We start from the raw sequence: 23649 nt of genomic DNA, 5'->3' as shown, positions 1-23649 counted from the left end.
TAATGAAGGATAGGGGCGCCTTCTTTTGGGGCTCATAGAATTGGATTCCCTGGTCCAATCTTTTTGAAACTTGGGGGTTATTTTGGGGAGAGGCACTAGATGCTATACTGAAAATTTGGTGCCTCTACCCCAAAAACAGCCCCCCCCAGAGCCCCAGATACTCGCAGATCAATTCTCCATGATTTTCTATGGGAATAAATCTCCATAGGGAATAATAGAGTTCCCAGCAGACATTTCCCTCCCCTCCCCCCGCTTTCTGATGACCCTGAAGCGGGGGGAGGGTCTCCAAACTGGGGGATCCCCTGCCCCCACCTGGGGGTTGGCAACCCTAGAGCCTACTGATGTGTTTCCTGGTGCCTACCTGTTTTCCCCCTAAACTTTCTTTCCTCAGAGCAATGAGCCAGCCCTGGTTTTCCTCCATTTCACTGAAACAGGAAATGTTTCCAAAAGGCCCAGAATGAATCATCATCTTGAGAGCCAGTCTGGTGTAGTTGTGAAGTGTGCAGACTCTTCTCTGGGAGAACCGGGTTTGATTCCCCACTGTTCCACATACACCTCCTGATGTGACCATGAGTCAGTTACAAGTTCTCACAGGGCTGGTCTGCTCAAGACCAGTTCTGAGAGAGCTCTCTCTTTTGATAAAGTTCCTCATCAAAGGCTCCTTAGTAAGCTCGAGAGTCATGGAGTAAAAGGACAGGCCCTCTTGTGGATCAAAAACTGGCTAATTAATAGGAAGCAGAGAGTAAGTATAAATGGGCAGTCTTTGCAGTGGAGGACGGTAAGCAGTGGGGTGCCGCAGGGCTCAGTACTGGGTCCCATGCTCTTTAACTTGTTCATAAATGATTTGGAGCTGGGAGTAAGCAGTGAAGTGGCCAAGTTTGCAGATGACACTAAATTGTTCAGTGTGGTGAGAACCAGAGAGGATGGTGAGGCACTCCAAAGGGATCTGTTGAGGCTGGGTGAGTGGGAGTCAGCATGGCAGATGAGATGCAATATGGCCACATGCAAAGTAATGCACATTGGGGCCAAAAATCCCAGCTACAAATACAAGTTAATGGAGTGTGAACTGGCAGAGACTGACCAAGAGAGAGATCTTGGGGTCATGGTAGATATCTCACTGAAAATGTCAAGACAGTGTGCGGTTGCAATAAAAAAGGCCAACGCCATGCTGGGAATTATTAGGAAGAGAATTGAAAAGAAATCAGCCAGTATCATAATGCCCCTGTATAAATCGATGGTGCGGTCTCATTTGGAATACTGTGTACAATTCTGGTCACCGCACCTCAAAAAGGATATTATAGCTTTGGAAAAAGTGCAGAAAAAAGCAACTAGAATGATTAAAGGGTTGGAACACTTTCCCTATGAAGAAAGGTTAAAACGCTTGGGGCTCTTTAGCTTGGAGAAACGTCGACTGCTGGGTGACATGAGAGAGATTTACAAGATAATGCATGGGATGGAGAAAGTAGAGAAAGAAGTCCTTTTCTCCCTTTCTCACAATACAAGAACTCGTGGGCATTTGATGAAATTTCTGAGCAGTCGGGTTAAAACGGATAAAAGGAAATACTTCTTCACCCAGAGGGTGATTAACATGGGTGGTGGCGGCTACAAGCATAGCCACCTTCAAGAGGGGATTGGATAAAAATATGGAGCAGAGGTCCATCAGTGTCTATTAGCCACAATGTGTATATATATGTGTACACACACACACACATATGTGTGTGTGTGTGTGTGTGTATATATATATATATTGTAAAGTACTGGGGTTGGCGCAGTAAGAGACCAGAGTCGGAGAGTGATTTCAGGAACACACACACAGACTGAGCTCTATTCAAACTTCCCGCTCTTTTATACAATTCTTGCCCCCTTCTGATTGGTCCTTAACTATCTACATGGATTGGCTATTTACAGGGCCCTAAGGGCCTATCAGGGTACAGTATGAGCCTAGATGTTGATTGGCTACTTATGTTTCAATCCTTCCCCTGATTGGGCACGCTTAGGCCTTCTCTGGAACCCTGGTGTGGAGTACAAGCTTTGGCTTGTTCAGCTTCCCTCCAAAAGTAACAGTTCTCCCATTTAAGCCTAGGACACAACACACACACACACACACACATATATATAAAATTTTTTGGCCACTGTGTGACACAGAGTGTTGGACTGGATGGGCCGTTGGCCTGATCCAACATGGCTTCTCTTATGTTCTTATGTGACACAGAGTGTTGGACTGGATGGGCCATTGGCCTGATCCAACATGGCTTCTCTTATGTTCTTATGTGACACAGAGTGTTGGACTGGATGGGCCACTGGCCTGATCCAACATGGCTTCTCTTATGTTCTTATGTGACACAGAGTGTTGGACTGGATGGGCCATTGGCCTGATCCAACATGGCTTCTCTTATGTTCTTATATTCTCTCAGTTCTACCTACCTCACAGGGTGTCTGTTGTGGAGAGAGGAAGGGAAGGAGATTGTAAACTGCTCTGAGTGATGGGTGGGTAGGGTTTCCAATCCCCAGGTGTCATCAGAAAGCAGGGGATGGGGAGGGTAATGTCTACTGGGAACTCTATAATTCCCTGTGAAGACTTATTCCCATAGGAAATAATAGAGAATTGTTTTGCAGGTATCTGGGGCTCTGGGGGGCCTGTGTTTTGAGATAGAGGCACAAAATATTCAGTATAGTATCCAGTGCCTCTCCCCAAAATAACCCCCAAGTCTCAAAAAGATTGGATCAGGGGGGGGGTCCAATTCTATGAGCCCCCAAACAAGGTGCCCCCATCCTTCATTATTTCCTATGGAAGGAAGGCATTTAAAAAGGTGTGCGATCCCTATAAATGTGATAGCCAGGACTCCCTTGGAGTTCAATAAAGCTTGTCACATCCTTGCTCCTGGCTCCACCCCCAATGTCTCCTGGCTCCATCCCCAAAGTCCCCAGATATTTCTTGAATTGGACTTGGCAACCCTATGGGTGGGATACAAATCCAATCTCTTCCTCTTCCTTTCTCCTCCTCCACCACCTCTTCCTCCTCCTCACAACAACCCTATGATTTAAGTGAGGCTGAGAAAGCGCAATTGACCCGAATCATTCAGTGAGCTTCATGGCATAGTGGGGATTTCAGCCTTCCCGGATCCTCATCCAACACTCTAACTGCTACACTTCACTATCTTGCATTACCTCCAAAATTCTAAAAAGGTCCACCGTAGAGTTGGACTCAAGACACATGGCAAAGGCGAAGAGCTTTCTGAAAGTAAGAACATAAGAGAAGCCATGTTGGATCAAGGCAATGGCCCATCAAGTCCAACACTCTGCTTCACACAGCGGGCCAAGCCCAGGTGCCATCAGGAGGTCCACCAGTGGGGCCGGAATTCCAGAAGCCCTACTGCTGTTGCCCCCCCAAACCCCAAATTACTTTGACTTTTCACTGGAAGGCATTCAAGAAAACACATTTGTGTTCTTGCCCCCTCCCAAGTTGAGGTTAACTTTACATCTGCGAATCATATGCACTAAAAGTCATATAACCGGGGGGTGCTGTATGTTGTCATAAATCAATGTGCATTTAATCAAGACGAATATGCTTTTGTTTTCACACTGCTGCATAACACTCTATCAATGTAATGAGGTCACTCTTGCATTTAATTAATTGTACATGGTTATGTTGCCCCCACCCCTCCCTTTTACCTTCTGGTTATACCCGAAATTTCATATAACTCTGATAAATGATCAGCGCCCGCTCTCCAAATAGGCCAAGCAATAAAATTCAGTTATACATTGATCTTTTCAAAAGACTAATTTAATTATTCCAAACTTTCAGACTATTTGCAAAGCTTTCCTGGTAAAAGACCACAGATAACCTCAAGGTTAAGACTATAGAGGTGAAGAATTTAAATAAAGGTCTACAACTCCGGGAGTAGACAGAATAAAAACCCTAATACACAAACTAGACCAGGGAAACGGACACTGTGTTCTTTGACGTCCAGTAAGTATGTCTGCCTTATAAGATGATAACTGAATGGATGAAATCTGAAGCTTAGTTGGGTTTGCCAGGCAGAAGTTAGAATTTTAAAGTATGCAAAAGAGAGCAGAAAAAGACAGAGGGAAAGAATTGCTAGTGACAGGGGCAGAATTCTAGCAGGAGCTCCTTTGCATATTAGGCCACACACCCCTGATGTAGCCAATCCTCCAAGAGCTTACCAAAAAGAGCCTTGTAAGCTCTTGGAGGATTGGGTACATCAGGGTGTGTGGCCTAATTTGCAAAAGAGCTCCTGCTAGAATTCCACCCCTGGCTAGTGGTATCTCATTGATCCCAGATTCTACATCAAGATGACCTTTCCTTTCATCCTGTCCCCAGGACAGGGGTAAGGAACCTTTTTTCTGCCAAGGGTCATTTGGATATTTATAACATCATTCACGGGCCATACAAAATTATCAACTTAAAAAACAGTGCTCCGCCAAGGGAGAATGATTCAGGCTGGCAAAATTAATGCAAATAATTGTTTTTCTATTTGAAGTCACATGGGGAAGGAAGGAGAGAGAGGAAGGAGGGAAGGAAGAGAAAGGAAAAGAAAGAAATGATGGGAAGAAAGAAAAATGAAATGGAAGGAAGAAAGGGTAATAAAGGAAAATAAAAATGGGGGAAGAGGAGGGAAGAAAGAGAAATAAAGAAATGGGGAAGAAAGGAAATAAAGGAAAATAAAGGGGGGAAGAAAGAGAAATAAAGAAAGGGGGTACAGGGGGAATTAAAGAAAACAAAGAAATCGGGGGTGGGGGGGAATTGTCTGAACTTGTAACTTTACTGTGTGCTGTTAGCTGAACTGACTCCATGCTGTAACCAGAGACTAACCCAATGTGCCTTGTGCTAGGCCACTAACACAAATTCCTATGCATTTCAAACAAACTGTGATCACTGAAGGATGGCAGATAACCCCTGGTCAACATCTGCAGGTGGCCTTTGAAGCCAGGCCGAACAGGCCTTCACAGCGGGACGCTATCCTCCCTCCTGATAACAAATCCTGGGAAAGAGACAGTTGTCTCCAGGGCGTGTGAAAGATGGTTTTATTATTGCTTTTAGTATTGCTACAATAACCGCATAAAATGTAACAAATGCCAGGCCTTGGCATCAGTGTTATCTTGTACCTTCAGCTCTGCAGTTCTCAATAAATGCCTATACTTTTGTAACGAGTTTGGGCCTCGATTGAAATTTCTCCAGTTCTGACAGGAATAGAAAGAAAGGGAAATAAAGAAATGAAGGGGAAACTTACCTGAACTGTGACAGTGACTTTTCCAGGCCCTGCAGAGATCCTGGCCAGCTGGCCAGCCAGGCTCCAGGGAGGCCGCAGCATGGCTGGGCCCCACAATCCCTGCCAGCCAGCCGGACCTCATGATCCTCTCCTGCCAGCTGGGCCCCAGGGAGGCCACCACATGGCTTGGCTCGGCCCAGTAATCCCGAGAGCCAGACCAAGTGATCTCAAAAGTCGTAAATGGCCCTCGGGCCTGACGTTCCGCTCCCCTGCCTTAGGGGGATGGCCATTTGGGCAACTTCTTCCCAGAAGACACATCAACAAGCTCCTCAAGCCAGAGTTTCTTACATTGTCTTATTTTTCAACTTTTAAATAGTGTGCGTGGATAGAATGCTGCCAAGTTGCGGATAATAATGGTGACCTTGTAGCGTTTTCAAAGCAAGAGATGTTCAGAGGTGGTTTGCCATTGCCTGCCTCTGTGTAGCAACCCTGGGCTTCCTTGGTGGTCTCCCATCCATGTACTCACCACAGCCAAGTTCAAGAGTCTGCAGTATGGTGCCCATGGACTCCCTGGTGCAGGAATTAGGGGGTCCAATGTTAAAATCAATAAATGTACAACATAATTTTTTACAAATTATCAAAAAAATACGTTCATTTATTACACATTGGTTTCAAAACAATTCTAGGCCCAAATATAGGCTCAATTAAAATTACAAATCATACAATGTGTACAATAAGGTAAAGGTAGTCCTCCGTGCAGGCACCAAGTCGTTACCGACCCATGGGGTGACGTTGCATCTTGATGTTTTCACGGCAGACTTTTTACAGGGTGGTTTGCCCTTGCCCAGTCATCCACACTTTCCCCCCAGCAAGCTGGGTACTCATTTGATCGACCTCGGAAGGATGGAAGGCTGAGTCAACCTCGAGCTGGCTACCTGAACCCAGCTTCCACTGAGATTGAGCTCAGGTTGTGAGCAGAGCTTGGACTGCAGTACTGCAGCTTGCCACTCTGCACCACGGGGCTCCTTAATAGGAACCTTAAGCAACCCTAAAACAGAAGCATTTCAGACTACTGGCCTTCTTCAGTGGCCAAGCAGAAATGTTACATACAGGCTCAACTATTGCAATACCGATATTAATTTGTATAGGTCCAAGTGAAAATTGCATTCGGATAAGTATCAGTGACCCAAGGGAAATATGTGATATATAGGTCTCATGTGGTATCGCTTTGTGTCCAAGTCAGGTACATATAACCCAAAAGCCTAGGAGAAGAGGGAATCCCACTCATCTTGGTTATAAGGAAGACTCCGAAACAACCGGGTCACCTTGAACATGAATCTAAGATCATTTTTTCTGTAGAACATCCAGTTAGAATAACAAGTGGAAAATTTAAAGATCATTATAGCACCCGAACGAGCCCTGTGGTGCAGAGTGGTAAAGCTGCAGTACTGCAGTCGGAGCCCTCTGCTTATGACCTGAGTTCGATCCCAGCAAAAGCTGGGTTCAGGTAGTTGGCTCCAGGTTGACTCAGCCTTCCATCCTTCCGAGGTCGGTCAAATGAGTACCCAGCTTGCTGGGGGGGGGGGGGAGTGTAGATGATTGGGGAAGGCAATGGCAAACCACCCCATAAAAAGTCTGCCGTGAAAACGTTGTGAAAGCAGTGTCACCCCAGAGTCGGAAATGACTGGTGCTTGCACAGGGGGACTACCTTTACCTTTTTAAGTCTCATGGTATTGCCTTGTGTCCAAGTCAGGTACATATAACCCAAAAGTCTAGTAGAAGTGGGAATCCCGCTCATCTTGGTTTGAAGGAAGACTCCGGAACAACTGGGCCACCTTGAACATAAACCTAAGATTGATTTTTCAGTAGAGCATCCAGCTGGAATAACAAGCGGAAAATTTAAAGATCATTATAGCACCTGAAGTGGTTTTATGTTTTTATGTTTTCTGTATCTTTTTTATATTTTAATGTGGTTTTATGTCCCATGTGTTTACATAGGTATGTAACCCACCCTGAGCCTACGTTTGTGGGGAGGGCGGGATATAAATTGAATAAAATAAAATGCAATAAAAGGAAGGCTGTAGGTTTCCCAATAGCTGAAATTTATTCCTCCTTAGGAGCTTTTTCAGGTGCAGGGATATTGCTCTGGGATTAAGAAGAAGATATTGGATTTATATGCCGCCCTCCACTCCGAAGAGTCTCAGAGCGGCTCACAATCTCCTTTACCTTCCTCCCCCACAACAGACACCCTGTGAGGTGGGTGGGGCTGGAGAGGGCTCTCACAGCAGCTGCCCTTTCAAGGACAACTCCTACCAGAGCTATGGCTGACCCAAGGCCATGCTAGCAGGTGCAAGTGGAGGAGTGGGGAATCAAACCCGGCTCTCCCAGATAAGAGTCCGCACACTTAACCACTACACCAAATTGGCTAGCTGAAGACTGAGGTTACTCGAAACCAGAAGTTATCGGTCACCAGTTCAGTTCATTGTTGAAGTCTGGAGTGGAAGGATAAGAACACTGAAACCTAGCCACACATTGGACTATTTTGGACTTTTGTTGTATTGTACCACTGCATTTTTGTAATATTGTATGGAAGTACTTTGTTAGCGTGGGATTGCGAACATTACTGAGTAAGCTTATTTTGATATATTATACGATGTTGTCATGTGTGAATTTCTACAATAGACCGTCATTATTCGTGTGTATTGTCACCCAGGGGCTTTCATTTTTGGGGGTTTTTTTGGTTTTGTGTCTCTTGATGCTCGTCTGTTTTAGTTGACTTCATTTTTATTGCTTGCATTGGTTGTTCGTTTGACTACGCTGAGCCATTTTTACGCCATCTGCCCATTAGGCACTATTTATACACAAAACACAACCGCTGCAAAATAAATAAATAACGCTGAAAATGCACCCCAAGTTTTGTTCCTCACAAGCTCAGAAACAAAAGTGAGGATAGCCAATCGGAGCCGTACGGCTTTCAAAATTGCCTCAGCTGTAAAAATCTCATGCTGTTTGTCCCAGCTTGCTTCAGAAAGCCTCCCTAAACAAAAACACATTAACTTGTGAGCAGAAAGACTGAGCTCAATGTACTTCTTGGTGGAGCATGTGTTCTAGAAGACATAATTAGACCAAAAGAGGCATCTACAGAAAGAAGCTGTCTATAAGTCACCCAGTTTTCAGTACTGACAATATAAATTCTGGTACTTCTAGAAGGTTCTACAATGTGTAAAATTAAAAAAAAACCCTGACCACTCATCAAAGGAGTGAATGAAAGACAAAATCGGGGATGGAAGATGAAATGTAAGGTAAAATCTGCGGCCTCTGAGAAAGCTCCCATTCTGAGGAGAGGTGGTACGGGGTGCTCTTGAAATTTCTTTAGGCAACGCAGCTCTTGCTATTCAGAGCAAGATAAAACACAACATGTGGTCGAGTCAGAAGCGTCCAATTCTCTATTAAAAGGCAGGTACAATCTGTTTCGTTGCAAACCGAGCGGAGGAACTCTGGCGTGCTGTCGCAATGATTCCTGGATGAGTAATTCTTCTCAATCTCGAACCAGCTGGTATTACAGCATATTGCCCAACCTGTGGTGTATCTTTAGCACCTTCAGGAAGGAAGTCTCGGTACACATAATGGAGCTTAATTGTCTTTTAAACTGTGCAATATTTTGAGAATTATCCAATGCGACACTCAGGAAGTTGGGTGGGTATGACAATTTTTTAACAAATAACAAAAGCATGGACTGGCTTGCACTTCTATCAGATTACAGAGATCAGTTCCCCTGGAGAAAACAGATGATTGGAAGCAGGGGTGGAATTCTAGCAGGAGCTCCTTTGCATTTTAGGCCACACACCCCTGATGTGGCCAATCCTCCAAGAGCTTTCAAAAAAAAAGCTTTGTGAGCTCCTGGAGGATTGGCTACATCGGAGGGTGTGGCCTAATATGCAAAGGAGCTCCTGCTAGAATTCCACCCCTGCCTCCACGCCTTCCATGGCCTTGTACCCCACCAAGGTCCCTGTCCTCCCCAGGCCCCATCCCTCCATGAGTTTTCCAACTGTCATCTGACAACCTGACTCCCACTAAACTCCTGGTGGTGGTCGGGGGGGGGGGGCGGGGCTGGCAACCCTAATAACTGGACAAGGTGGGACTTGGCAGCATCTTAGCAGTAGTCTGTGTGAAAAGGATCTAGGGGTCTTAGTGGACCATATGTTGAACATGAGTCAACAATGTGATGCAGTAGCTAAAAAGGCAAACGCAATTTTGGGCCAAATCAACAGAAGTCTAATGTCCAAATCACGTGATGTGATGGTATTGCTTTACTCTGCTCTGGTAAGACCTCACCTGGAGTGTTGTTGCAACAGGGCAGAGATAAAAATGTACCAGATAGAGAAGTCAGCCAAGGACATTTGGAGAAAGTTCAACCCTGAGGTAAGAGACTATACATTTTTCTCAGCAAGGCATAATTCCTTTTCCAGAATTGACATGTTGTGGGGTTCCCAAGGCTTGGGCCTCATAACAAAAAAAATTGAGATCCTTCCAAAGGTTTGGGCGGACCATAATCCAATATGCTGGTCCACAAAATTGCAAAGAAAATCAAGAAGATGGAGAATTAACGAGGATTTACTACAAAATAAAGATATTGTGTCATTCTTAGAAAAGGAGACTGCAGCATTCTTCCAAATAAATGAAACGGATGATATGGAGTATCCAACAGTATGGGACACTTATAAAGCAGTAATGAGGGGTATATTAATTACATTGAATAATAAAGACAAAAGAGCAAGAGAAGAAAGGCTGTCAGCACTGCAAAATGAAATAGATAAAAAAGAAAAGGACTTAAAAAAAAGACCAGGGAAGAAAAAATTAATAAAAGAAATTACGATATTACAATCCCAAATTAAACATTTGCTGAATAAAGAATTAGAATGGAATTTAAAAAATTTGAAACAGAAATCGTTTGAAAGTGCAAACAAACCTGGTAAATACCTGGCCTGGCAATTTAAAAAAAGGAAAGAAAATAAGACTATAAATAAAATTACGGCAAATGGGAAAACAGTAGTGGATCAAGAAGGAATTAAAAGAGAATTCTTTAAATACTATGCAAATTTATTCAAGGGTGTGAACGTAAGTAAAGAAAAAGTGGAAGAGTATTTACGAAACATTCAGGTGGCACCTTTGACGGAATATATGAAAAAGATATTAAATGACCCAATAGAGAAAATTGAAATAGAAGCAGCAATAAAAGCAATGCAAGAGGGTAAAGCTCCAGGGCCAGATGGATTTACATCAAAATTTTACAAATCTCTTAAGGATGAACTAACACCCAAACTGTTGAAGTTGTTAAACACGATAAGAGAAGAAGGGAAAATCCCAAAGACCTGGAGGGAAGCTGTAATCTCTTTGATTCCTAAGGAAGATAAAGATAGCACAAATGTAAAAAATTATAGACCAATCTCATTGTTGAATAATGACTATAAGATCTATACAAGAATTTTAGCAGAGCGACTGAAACAATACCTGACCAACTTTATAAACAAAGACCAAGCGGGATTTCTTCCTAAAAGACAAATAAGGGACAATGTAAGAGCTGTTATTAATGTCGTGGAATACTATGAAAAACACCCGGAAAAAGAAGTGGCCTTATTTTTTGTTGACGCAGAGAAAGCCTTTGACAACTTAAATTGGGACTTTATGTTTGCGGTAATGGAAAAAATTAATTTAGGGGATCAATTTATAAAAATGACAAGAGCAATATATACAGATCAGCATGCAAAATTGTGTATAAATGCAGACCTTACTAAAGAATTGAAAGTGAGTAAAGGAACAAGGCAAGGATGCCCGCTATCACCATTGTTGTTTATAATGACTCTTGAAATTTTGTTACAACAAATTCAAAAAGATGAAAAAATAGAAGGTCTAAAAATTAGAAGATTCTCTTATAAATATAAAGCTTTCGCAGATGATATAGTGTTCATAATGGAGAATCCGGTTCAAGTGTCACCACTGCTGTTAGCTAAGATAAAAGAGTACGGAGAACTAGCAGGACTATACATAAATAAGGAGAAATCGAAATTCCTCTGTAAAAACATGCAACCAAATAAAACAAAAGAACTACAAAAGGTGACAGGTTGTGAAGTCACAACCAAAGTTAGGTACCTTGGAATAGAGATAACAATGAAGAACATTGATTTATTCAAAAATAATTATGAAAAACTGTGGTGTAAGATGGACAAAGATTTGATGAAATGGAATAAACTCAACTTGTCCTTACTGGGCAGGATAGCTGCAATCAAAATGAATATCTTGCCAAGGATAATGTATTTGTTTCAAACCATCCCGATTGTAAAAGAAGCAAAACAATTCAACAAATGGCAAAGGAAAATTTCTGATTTCATTTGGGCCGGAAAGAAACCAAGGATAAAGATGAAGATCTTAACGGATGCCAAAGAGAGAGGAGGTTTTCAACTTCCCGATCTAAGACTATATCACGATGCAGTTTGCTTGACATGGATAAAAGATTGGATAATGCTGTTAGACAAAAAACCTTTGTGGTTAGAAGCTCACGGAAATAGATTCGGCTGGCATGCATACATGTACTATGGGAAGAATAAAATGGATGGTTTTTTCTCTCACCACTATGTCAGAAATACATTACTAAATACTTGGATAAAATACAAGAAATATGGGGACGAGAGAAAACCACTATGGATAGTGCCAGCAGAAGTAATAAAAATAACAGCTGATTCTGAAGAAAAAAGAGAAATGTCATATAACCAACTGCTTAAGATTCAAGGAGACAAAATTGAATTAAAAACCTCAGAAGAGTTAAATAACAACTATGACTGGTTTCAAATGCAACAAATTAAAAGTTTGATGGAAAATGACATAAAATCAGAGGGAATTAGACGAGAACAAACAGAACTGGAAAGAGTCCTGTTAGGCGACAATGAAAAATTGATATCAAAAGTATATAAGTTATTATTGAAATGGTCTACAGAAGAAGAAGTAGTAAAGTCTCAAATGGTCAAATGGGCAATTAATGTGAATAGAGAAATACAAATGGAAACATGGGAGCACCTCTGGAAGAACTCAATGAAGATATCAACTTGTCAAAGCATTAAGGAGAACTGTTTTAAAATGATGTATAGGTGGTATATGACTCCGAAAAAATTGGCTAAGATAAGTAAGAAAATGTCGGATAGATGTTGGAAATGTAAAAAACATGAAGGTTCTTTCTTCCATATGTGGTGGACATGTGAAAGAGCGAAAGAATTCTGGAAGATGATACAACAAGAAATCACCAAAATTTTGGGCTATGATTTTAAGAAAATTGCAGAGACGTTTTTACTTGGATTACAATTAGAAAAATACCCAAAAGAAGATAGGACTTTAATTTGGTACCTGTTATCAGCTGCTAGGACTTTGTACGCGCAGCTTTGGAAGCAAGAAAAAATGCCAGAGAAATGGGAATGGACCATGAAAGTTTTATCGTGGTGTGAAATGGATAAATTAACCAGAACACTAAGAGACTATGATTTAGAGATATTTAAAAGGGAGTGGAGAAAATTTAAAGGATATATGGAGAAAACTTGGAAAGTAAAGAAATATTGGACAATTTTTTAGTTGTAAGAATATAAATATGGAACTTTGAGCAGTCAGAAGTGCCTTTAGTATGGGTTTGAACTTATAACCTCGGGGAAGTCAACATCGGAGGGAGGGGGGATGGAAATGTCATATGGGTTAATGTGAAAAAAGAAAAATTAAGAAATAGATAAGCTTTGTAACCATATGCTACCAATAAATTGTTTAAAACACAAAAGTAACAGTTCCCTTCAAAAGTAACAGTTCTCCATTTGAATCTAGGACACAACACCCCTCCCCCCATAGTTCCAGCTATCAGGTGACATAGTCCTGGAGATATGCCGGAGGGCGGCGGTCTCGTGTCGAGCGTCGGAGCTCCGAGGGGACTGGGCGTTCCGACTCGGTTGGTGGTTCCGCAGCTGCAGAGCTGGAGACATCTGGGACGGCGGCCCCAGGAGACCTGGGTTCAGCTGCGCGGTCGGGGGTCTCCTCCTGCTGGGCCGAAGCGGGCTCCACGGAACCCTGTTCTGTGTCAGGCTCACGGGGACTTACGTTGTCCGGATCTGGAGCCTCTGACCTTGGCTCCCCGGCAGGCAGGCGACCACGGAGTTGGTCGATGTGTCGCCTCAGGAGATGTCCACCCTCCAAAGTCACTGCATAGGAGACCGGTCCGGTGACGTGGTCCACCTTTCCAGGGAGCCAGGCAGGGCCAGTGGTGGCATAGTTCCGTGCCCACACTGTCTCACCTGGGTAGAAGCCTCTGGGGGCTTTAAGGTGTTCCGGCGCCGGTCGCCTGTCTGGGGCTCGGTCAGGGTGCAGCTTGTCCAGCAGGGTGGTGATGCGGCGGCCCATGAGGAGTTCGGCTGGACTGCGACCTGTGGAGGCAGTGGGTGTGGTCCGGTAGGCCATTAGGAAACACGCCAAGTCTTTTGGCCAGTCTGAGGGGCCCAGACGGTTCAAGGCCTCCTTTGCCGTGCGCACCATCCGCTCTGCCTGGCCATTGGTGGCTGGATGAAACGGGGCAGAGCGAATGTGCCTGATGAGGTTCCTGGCTAAGAAGTCCTGGAACACTGCGGACGTGAATGCTGTGCCGTTGTCGGTGACGATGGTCTCCGGCAACCCGTGGGTTGCAAAGATGGCCCTCAGAGCCGTGATGGTCGCCTGCGATGATGGCGAGGGCACCTGGACCACCTCCAACCACTTGGAGTATGAATCCACTAGTATGAGTAGAGTCCGCCCATGGAAGGGGCCAGCAAAGTCCATATGCAGTCTTGACCAGGGGGTTTTGGTGGATTCCCATGGTTGCACTGGGCCACGTGGGGGGTCAGGCCTTGACACCTGGCATGTCGGGCACCTTTTAACCCAAGCCTCAATTTCTGCATCGAGGCCGGGCCACCAGACATAGCTCCGTGCGAGAGCCTTCATGCGGACTATGCCCGGGTGTGCCTCGTGCAGGGCTCTAAGCACTTGGTCTTGCAAGGGTTTGGGGATGATGACTCTGTTGCCCCATAGTAGGCAGCCTTTGTGGGTGGATAGTTCGTCTTTCCGGGCTGCAAACGGAGTAAATTCCGGCCCAGTCGAGCCCTTGGGCCACCCCCTCCCCACCCAGTCCAAGACACGGGAGAGGACTGGATCACGAGCGGAGCGGGCAGCAACGTCGCGGGCGAGCAATGGCCTGTCCGGAAGCATGTCCATCAGTAGGATCTGATGAGCCGGGGCTGGATCGGGATCCACGTCAGGCAAGGGCAAGCGGCTCAGGGCGTCAGCATGGCCCATTGCCTTGCCCGGGCGATGCACTAGGGTGTAAGTGTAGCCGGCTAGAAAAATGGACCAACGGAGGACCCGTGGGGACAACACCTGAGGGGTCTGCCGGTCTGATGCAAAGAGGCCCAAGAGGGGTTTGTGGTCCGTATAGAGGGTAAATGGCCGGCCGTAGATGTAATCATGAAATTTTTTGACACCGGCCACAACTGCCAACCCTTCTTTGTCGATTTGGGCATAGTTTCGCTCCGCCGACGAGAGGGTCCGCGAGTAGTACACGATAGGGACTTCGGTCCCATCAGGGAGTCGGTGGCCCAGAACTGCCCCCACGCCATAAGGGGATGCGTCGCATGCCAGGACCAAGGGCAGGGTCTCGTCGAAATGGGCAAGGACGGAGTTGGACATCAGGAGGCCCTTGATATCTTGGAAGGCTTTAGCGTGCTGGCGGCCCCACGCCCAGGGTCGGTTCTTGTCTAGAAGCCGGTGCAGGGGTTCGGCCACCGCTGCCTTGTGGGGGAGAAAAGCATGATAAAAGTTTAGGAGGCCGAGGAAGGCCTGGAGTTCTTGCTTGTTGGTGGGCGCTGGAGCATCTCTGATGGCACGCAGCTTGGCGTCGGAGGGATGGACCCCCTGGGCATCGATGGAGAACCCCAGGAATTCCACCCGATCCACGCCCAGGAGGCACTTCTCCCGTTTGACCTTGAGGCCGGCTGTTTCAAAACGTTGTAGGACTCCTCTAAGGCGGGCGGCGAATTCTTCAGGCGAGGCTGCCGCGATCAGCACATCATCGAAGAATGGAGTGACTCCGGGAAGTCCTTTTAAAAGAGAGTCCATGAGTTCTTGGAACAACCCCGGAGCCACACTCACGCCAAATTGCAACCGCTTTACTCTAAAGGCCCCCCGGTGGGTCACAATTGTTTGGGCGTTGGCCGTGGCCTCATCCACCGGCAGCTGTTGGTAAGCTTGGGCCAAGTCCAACTTGCCAAAAATTTTTGCGCCGGCTAGGGTGGCTAGAACGTGGCTGACGATGGGCACAGGGTATGCGTGGGCCTGAAGAGCCTTGTTGAGGGTGCACTTATAGTCTGCACAAATCCGCACTTCCCCACTGGGCTTGACTGGAGTCACGATGGGAGTTTCCCAGGTTGCGTGGGTGACAGGCTCTAGTATTCCCTGTGCAATCAGTTTATCCAGTTCCTCCTCAATTTTAGGCTTGAGCGCGAATGGAACTCGCCGCGCTTTAAGCCTAATAGGCCGCACTGTGGGGTCGAGGTGTAGTGTAACCGGGGGACCCGTGTAGCAGCCCAAGGTGCCATCGAAAATGGCCCGGAACTCTTCACAAACCTTGTTAAAGTCCACTCCGACAGTCTTATTGACCCCCCTGATCTCTATTCCCAGGGGCTTGAACCAGTCGAGACCCAAAAGGTTTGTAAGGTGGTTCTTGACCACTAGCACTTGTAGCTGGCCCTTGAACCCCTTGTATTGGACTGGGACCGGGCCCACTCCCAAGATAGGCACCTTATTCTTCTGGAAGTCCACTAAGGTAAAACCCCGGGTCCCTGAGACGAGGCCTCAGCCTGGTGGGGATTTTAAAAAATGTCTCTGCCGCTATAATAGATGATGCTGACCCAGAGTCCACCTCCATTTGGCAGGGCACCCCCCCGATCCCTACATTGACCCGGATTTTGGAGGGCCTGACTGGCGAGGGTAGGTACTGTACCGGGTATGGGTGGGCGTGGAGAGCGTCGGTCCTCGAAGTCTGGCTGGCCCTCGGAGTGCGCAGATATTTGCGGGACGCGTGCTTGGGATGTGGATCTGCAGGCACAGGCGATGTGCCTTCCTTGTTGCAGAGTCGACAGGTGGCATTCCGGAATCGGCAGGTCTTTCGCTCGTGCTGGCCCCCGCAGCTTGCACATGCAGGTGGTGTCTTGTGTCTCATGCCCTGTGGGGGCATGGGTGGTCTTCCTTCCTGCTGAACGATAGCCGGTTTGTAGAGCTTTGTCCTCGTCTGAGTCCTCTGTAGATGGTTCAGGGTTGATCTGGTGTGCCGCAGCCTGTCTTGTCAGCCGTGCTCTGCTGATCTGCCCTTCTCCCAGCTGGTGGCCAATCGATTGCCTTTGTTAGGTCGCACTCGGAGAGGGACAGGAGTTTCTGTACTAGTTTTTCGTCCCTCAAGCCCCATACAAACTGGTCAAGAAGGGCTTCATTGAGGTCTGCGAAACTGCATCGGCTTGCCACCCGGCGCAGGCTTGTCAAGAACGCCATCGTGGTTTCGCCTGCCTTCTGTGTCCTTTGTCGGAAGTCCAGTGCCGGGTGAGCTTGGTTGGCTGGGGCTGGAAATACTTCTCCAGAGCGCTGATGATGTCGTCCATTGGCGTCTCTGAGAGCTTCCTGGGTTGGAGAAGAGCCCTGGCTAAGTCCACGGTCTCCGTGCCACACGTACTGATAAGCAGAGCTCTCTGCATGGTAGTCTCTGTAATCTTCGGAAGGTCAGTATGACTGGAAGCCTTCGACCCACGAGTCCCACAGCTCGGGGCGATCGATGCTAAAGGGTTGCAGGAGGTTAGCTGAAGCCTCCATTCTTGGCAGCGTGTCTGGGCGCTTGAGAGATGGGGTGTGCGCAGAGCGGAGGTGCGGACCCAGATGGCTTGGATTTAGCCACCTTTCCGTGTCCTGGTTCTGTTGCTGGTTCTTACTGGCATCCATCCTCGTCGCCAGTGTAAAGTACTGGGGTCGGCGCAGTAAGAGACCAGAGTCGGAGAGTGATTTCAGCAAGCTTTACTTCAGGAACACCAACACAAACTGAGCTCTATTCAAATCTCCTGCTCCTTTATACAATTCTTGCCCCCTTCTGATTGGACCTTAACTATGTACATGGATTGGCTATTTACAGAGGCCTAAGGGCCTATCAGGGTACAGTATGAGCCTAGATGTTGATTGGCTACTTATGTTTCAATCCTTCCCCTGATTGGGCATGCTTAGGCCTTCTCTGGAACCCTGGTGTGGAGTACAAGCTTGGCTTGTTCAGCTTCCCTCCAAAAGTAACAGTTCCCTCCAAAAGTAACAGTTCTCCATTTGAATCTAGGACACAACACTATCTATCTATCTATCTATCTATCTATCTATCTATCTATCTATCTATCTATCTATCTATCTATCTATCTATCTATCTATCTATCTATCTATCTATCTAATCTTGGTAGTGAAAAATGCCATCAAGTCAAATGCCTGTTCGTGACCCTGAAGGGTTTTCAAAGTAAGAGATGTTCAGAGGTGGCCAGGTTTCGTTTATTATCTGCCTCTGTTTAGTGACCCTGGACATTTTTGGTGGTCTCCCATCCATGTACTAACCAGGGTCAGCCCTTCTTAGCTTCCAAAATCTGACAAGATCAGGCTAGCCTAGACCATCCAGGTTAAGGCATAAACTATCACCATTTTCACACACAGCTTACCTCGCAGTCACAATCCTGTTCCCTCCGCAGCGTCCGGTCGGATTTCCCACCATCTGCACCGGAGTTACAGGAAGTGCCGTGGCTTTTGCGTAGCAAACGTAAACGGGGTTTTAGCGGTTTACGTTTGCTACGCAAAAGCCACGGCACTTCCTGTAACTTCGGCACAGATGGTGGGAAATCTGACCAGACTCTGCGGAGGGAACAGGATTGTGACTGAGAGGTAAGCTGTGTGCGAAAACGGTATATCTTACAGCATTGTAAAACAAAAACAAATTCTATAAGGAATATTTTCCATTTTTTTCTTCTTTTTTGAACATCTAATTTGCTTTATCTCCTTAATACTGAGGATGTAGCTGATCAGATTTTTTTTTTTTAAAAAAAATATGCAATTGTTTCCAGCTCTCATCCTTACTATTACAATCATGTTAGAACTGTTCATCTATTTATCTGACATATTCATATGTTGGCCTTCCTTCTGAAATCAGAGTGAAACAGACTGTATCATTTCCCAAGTGCTATGGGCTATATTCCTTTGGATCTGGTCTCATTTTGGGCAAGAGCTCACAGGAGCAGAGCTCTGGAACCTCTAAATATTATTGTTTTCTTTCTTCTTATCACCCCCCCCCCAAAAAAAATAAAAAAAACCCTTGCTTCTGGGCTCCATTGTTCAAACCCCCTGTGAAAATTTTTCTGAACTCTAACATTTGACAAACTGTCTAATATTTCCCCCCACAAAAAAATAGGAAAATAACCAAAACATATAAAAAGCAGATGGAAATCTTCATCCTGCGCTGCAGCCACATAGGAGAAAGTAATTTTAAAAGTATGATGGGCGTAAGGCTTTATTATGACCATTATAATTCAAGAAGCAATTTATGGTAGACGCTGAGCTGATCTAATTTAGTCCCCCTTCCGGTGATGTCAGGGGGTGTGTGGCATATGCAAATGAGTTGTGCTAATGAACTCCAGCACCTCTTTTTCTACGAAATGACCCCTGATGTGAAACATCATTTTCTGGTTAATAGAAGCCTCAACGTTTCTACTACCCTCCTTAGTCCATCATAACGAAAAGCATGGGCCGAAAGTCTGTCTGAGGGAACTTAGATGTTGCTCCAATGAAATCGTGAAACTTAGTTTTCTGATTTCAGCTAGCTGTCCTGGGTTTTTGTAATATGGTTTGTGGCACCCCTTTGTCACTCACATAGAGTATCTACCACCCTCAGCAACCTCCCTTCCATAGGTTCGGGGTTAGAGGTAGGTCAGGAAGTCATATGTCACTACCTGTGTTGCCTCTTTTAGAATATAAAGAGACCTATAATCATTTCATGAGCTTGACCATTTCATCTTGCCTTTTTCTCAGAGACGCCGGGTGTTTTGATGCCGACAGTTTGTGACTCTCTTATCACCGCATTGGAAACTCACCTTTTTCACTACCTAACATTCTCACACCTGTTTTGCATCGTTGCTGCCCAATGCATCTACATTTGTTTCAGTGAGATGAGTTCCAGCGCTGCTGCTGCTGTAACGTTTATCTTTAGTTTTGATCTGGTCATTTATCTACAGGTGTTTCACACTTGTATTGTAGAAGTTTTCATGCGTTTTAAAAGACTCCTCCAAAAGCCACAAGGTGCAGACATTTGTATGAGAACTGACAGCACTTGAAATTTTTACATATCATTGCTTGCCTCATCTTGTAATTTAAATTTGTATTGTTTTTGCAGCGTTGACACGATTTCCAAGCAATCGTATGCGTTTAACTAAGCGCTGGTATTCCGGCTGCCCTCTGATCAGAGACCCCCGCCACCCCCCAAACTGAAACTTTTTCAGCATGAAATATAGAAGTTTGGCTACGCACAATGAGCACAGCAAATCCACCAAATGTAAAAGGAAAAATAATGAAAGCATACCAGTGGCAGGCAATTTGAAAACTCTAAAACTCTGGATCAAACTGAATGTAAAAACACCCACCAATGGACAGAGTAGCCCTTTAATAAGCACCCCTCTCTCAGACACTGCACAGAGCTATTGGAGTTGGAGGCGCATACACTGCTTCATACTCTTTCCCACTGGTTGCTGCTCTGTGACTCATGTTAGGATCAGTGTTCCCTCTAAGCTGAGTTAATGTGAGCTAGCGCACAGGTTTTTTTTGCCTCCGGCTCGAACAATTTTTTCTTAGCTCAGGAAGCATGACCCCAGAGCAAACTAATTTCTGCAGGAGCTCACAACTTAATGCCAGCAGCTCACAAGGTAGGATTTTTGCTCACAAGACTCCACAGCAATAGAGGGAATATTGGTTAGGATTGCAGTGTCTAGCTCAGGGGTGACCAAACTTGTTAAATGTAAGAGCCATATAGAATAAACATCAGATGTTTGAGGGAGGGAGGGAGGGAGGGAGGGAGGGAGGGAGGGAGGGAGGGAGGGAGGGAGGAGGAAGGAGGAAGGAAGGAAGGAAGGAAGGAAGGAAGAAGGGAAGGAAGGAAGGAAGGAAGGAAGGAAGGAAGGAAGGAAGGAAGGAAGGAAGGAAGGAAGGAAGGAAGAGTACTGTGTACTGTATACAATTCTGGTCACCACACCTCAAAAATGATATTATAGCATTGGAGAAAGTCCAGAAAAGGGCAACTAGAATGATTAAAGGTTTGGAACACTTCCCCTATGAAGAAAGGTTAAAACGCTCGGGGCTCTTTAGCTTGGAGAAACGTCGACTGCGGGGTGACATGATAGAGATTTACAAGATTATGCGTGGGATGGAGAAAGTAGAGAAAGAAGTCCTTTTCTCCCTTTCTCACAATACAAGAACTTGTGGGCATTTGACGAAATTGCTGAGCAGTCAGGTTAAAATGGATAAAAGGAAGTCCTTAACATGTGGAATTCACTACCACAGGAGGTGGCGGTGGCTACAAGCATAGGCAGCTTCAAGAGGGGATTGGATAAAAATATGGGGCAGAGGTCCTTCAGTGGCTATATGTGTGTGTGTGTGTGTGCATCATAGTGTGTATATGTATGTATATGTGTGTGTGTGTGGTGTCTATACACACACACACACACATATATTGGCCACTGTGTGACACAGAATGTTGGACTGGATGGGCCATTGGCCTGATTCATCATGGCTTCTCTTATGTTCTGGATGATACAATTGTGCACTTTATTTTGGTGTGGTGGTTAAGTGTGCGGACTCTTATCTGGGAGAACTGGGTTTGATTCCCCACTCCTTCACTTGCAGCTGCTGGAATGGCCTTGGGTCAGTCATAGCTCTCTCAAGGTTGTCCTTTTAAGAGCAGCTTCTATGAGAGCTCTCGCAGCCCCACCTACCTCACAGGGTGTCTGTTATGGGGAGGAAGATAAAGGAGATTGTAAGTCACTCTGAGATTCGGAGCGGGGGGCAGGATATAAATCCAATGTCATCTTATTATTATTACTATTACTACATAGTAATATATAATGAAATAATTATACAACTCACGGCCCAGTTGCTAACAGGCCACGGACCGGGACAGGTCCATGGACCGGAGGTTGGGGACCCCCGATATAGCAGATCTCCCTCCCTTTTTCCCCCTTGAGATCTCTCTGCCAGCTCAAGGTAATGAGCCTCAGAACGTTTCCACTTATGCCCAAGTACCCACAACCCTGGCAACATCCAGGTCTTAAGTATCTGCGCAGAAACGAGCACTCAGCCTGGACGTTATAGACGGGCAGCCATCTTACCACAATTCCTCCCTTCTGATCTTACCAAATTATTAAACTAAAGAGCTCCCAGGAAGAAGGGAAAAAAAGGATACACAGGAGCTCACTGTTTTACAACACTTGCCAATTTATAATGACATTATAATAATGGATTCTAAGCAGCTTGACTAGTGCTATGGTCCAAGAAATACTAATTGCATGGCCCTTCCATAAATTAAGGTTTCTCTCCTTAATTACTGCTGTGCTCCATGATTTCCCCACTGGAAAAAAATCCCACCTCTATTCTGAATTAGACGCATCATCTGCAAACCAATTTACACGTCTTGGCGATTGAACATGCAGAGACTGAAAGTTGTACGCAACCTCCGCAGAGGTTTTTTAGGGGGAAGAGGAAAACTGAAGGAAAAACAAAGAGACTCAGAGACTGTCGCCTGGGGGATTCTCAGACAGTATATTCAATTTCATAAAAGTCCTGTAATGAAAACTACTTCCCTATCAGTTCTATACATTGATAAAGAACATTAGAAATAATTTTAAACTGCATTTGGTTTGCGACGTTTCCTGCAGTAATAATTCATTACTTGAATCCATTGTTGAGATATCTTACAATTACTGCATCATCTAAGATAGTTGAGTCGCATGTGTAAGCATGGGGGGGGGAAGAATCGGTCAGGTCTCTGCCTAATTTGAGGTAGGCTTCCCAACCCTCCCGCCCTGGTGGGGGACCCCAGGATTTCCAGCCTCTTCCCCCGCTCCCCCAAAAAATGGAAGGGGGGAGGGGGGGAAACGGCGCCAAGGAGCGTGGCCCGTTGAGTGGCAGGGGCGGCGGGGACCGCGGCGATTGTCCCGGGCTGGCCGCCCTCTGGCCGCTTTTGGCCTTGCTCCCCCCCCTTCGGCAGCTCCTGCAGGGAGGAGAGGGCGTCTGGGCCGGGCTGGGCTCCGAGCCCCCTTCGGCCGCGGCTGACCGGACCGCCCCTTTTCTGACATTGGTCCCATCCCCGGCAGGATGGCAAGAGCTGCTATGCTGGCTGGCTGGGCTGGGCTGGCCCCCCGAGGGGCTGGGCGGGCAGGCGGCCAATGACTGGCAGCAGCCGGCCCAGGGCTGGGGGAGGGGGGGATGTGGGCAGTGTGCGTCATGGAGAACATGGCCCGGTGAGTGGCAGGGGGTGGTGGGTGCTGTGGGGTGGCAGGCTGGCTGGTGGGGCTGGCCGCTTTTGGCTTTGCTCCTCCGCCTCCTGTGGCTCCCGCGGGAAGGAGGGGGTGTCTGGGCCGGGCTGGGCTCTGAGCCCCCTTCGGCCAGAACTGGATGGGGCTGTGGCTCAGTGGTAGAGCATCTGCTTCGTAAGCAGAAGGTCCCAGGTTCAATCCCCAGCATCTCCAAAAAAGGGTCCAGGCAAATAGGTGTGAAAAACCTCAGCTTGAGACCCTGGAGAGCCGCTGCCAGTCTGAGAAGACAATACTGACTTTGATGGACCAAGGGTCTGATTCAGTATAAGGCAGCTTCATATGTTCACATATAACTCCCTTCAGAGTTCAGTTATGCTTGTCACACCCTTGCTCCTGGCTCCACCCCTAATGTCTCCTGGCTCCACCCCCAAAGTCCCCAGATATTTCTTACATTGGACTTGGCAACCCTAATTTGAGGGCAGTGAAAATCTTTGCTACAGGACTTATTTTAAGGCAATCACAAGATCACATTTTAAAAAAGATAAAGGTAGTCCCCTGTGCAAGCGCTGGGTCGTTACCGACTCATGGGGTGAAGTCATATCAGGATGTTTTCTTGGCAGACTTTTGTGGGGTGGTTTGCCACTGCCTTCCCCAGTCATCTACACTTTACCCTCAGCAAGCTGGGTACTCGTTTTACCGAACTCAGAAGGATGGAAGGCTGAATCAACCTTGAGCTGGCTACTTGAACCCGCTTCCGCTGGAATCGAACTCAGGTCATGAGC

The 23649-nt window shown here is 46.2% G+C and overlaps 1 non-coding gene across 1 annotated transcript; it reads left to right on the top strand.

The window, feature by feature from the left end:
- Positions 1–23008: 23008 nt before the first annotated feature.
- Positions 23009–23080, top strand: TRNAT-CGU (transfer RNA threonine (anticodon CGU)). The gene has a single exon. It is a non-coding gene; the product is annotated as a tRNA-Thr (tRNA).
- Positions 23081–23649: the final 569 nt, after the last annotated feature.

The sequence above is a fragment of the Heteronotia binoei genome, chromosome 3, assembly GCF_032191835.1.
Source record: "Heteronotia binoei isolate CCM8104 ecotype False Entrance Well chromosome 3, APGP_CSIRO_Hbin_v1, whole genome shotgun sequence".
In the NCBI taxonomy this organism is placed as follows: domain Eukaryota; kingdom Metazoa; phylum Chordata; class Lepidosauria; order Squamata; family Gekkonidae; genus Heteronotia; species Heteronotia binoei.
The sequence above is the reverse complement of the archived record's forward strand: the minus strand, read 5'-3'. Positions and strand labels throughout refer to the sequence as shown.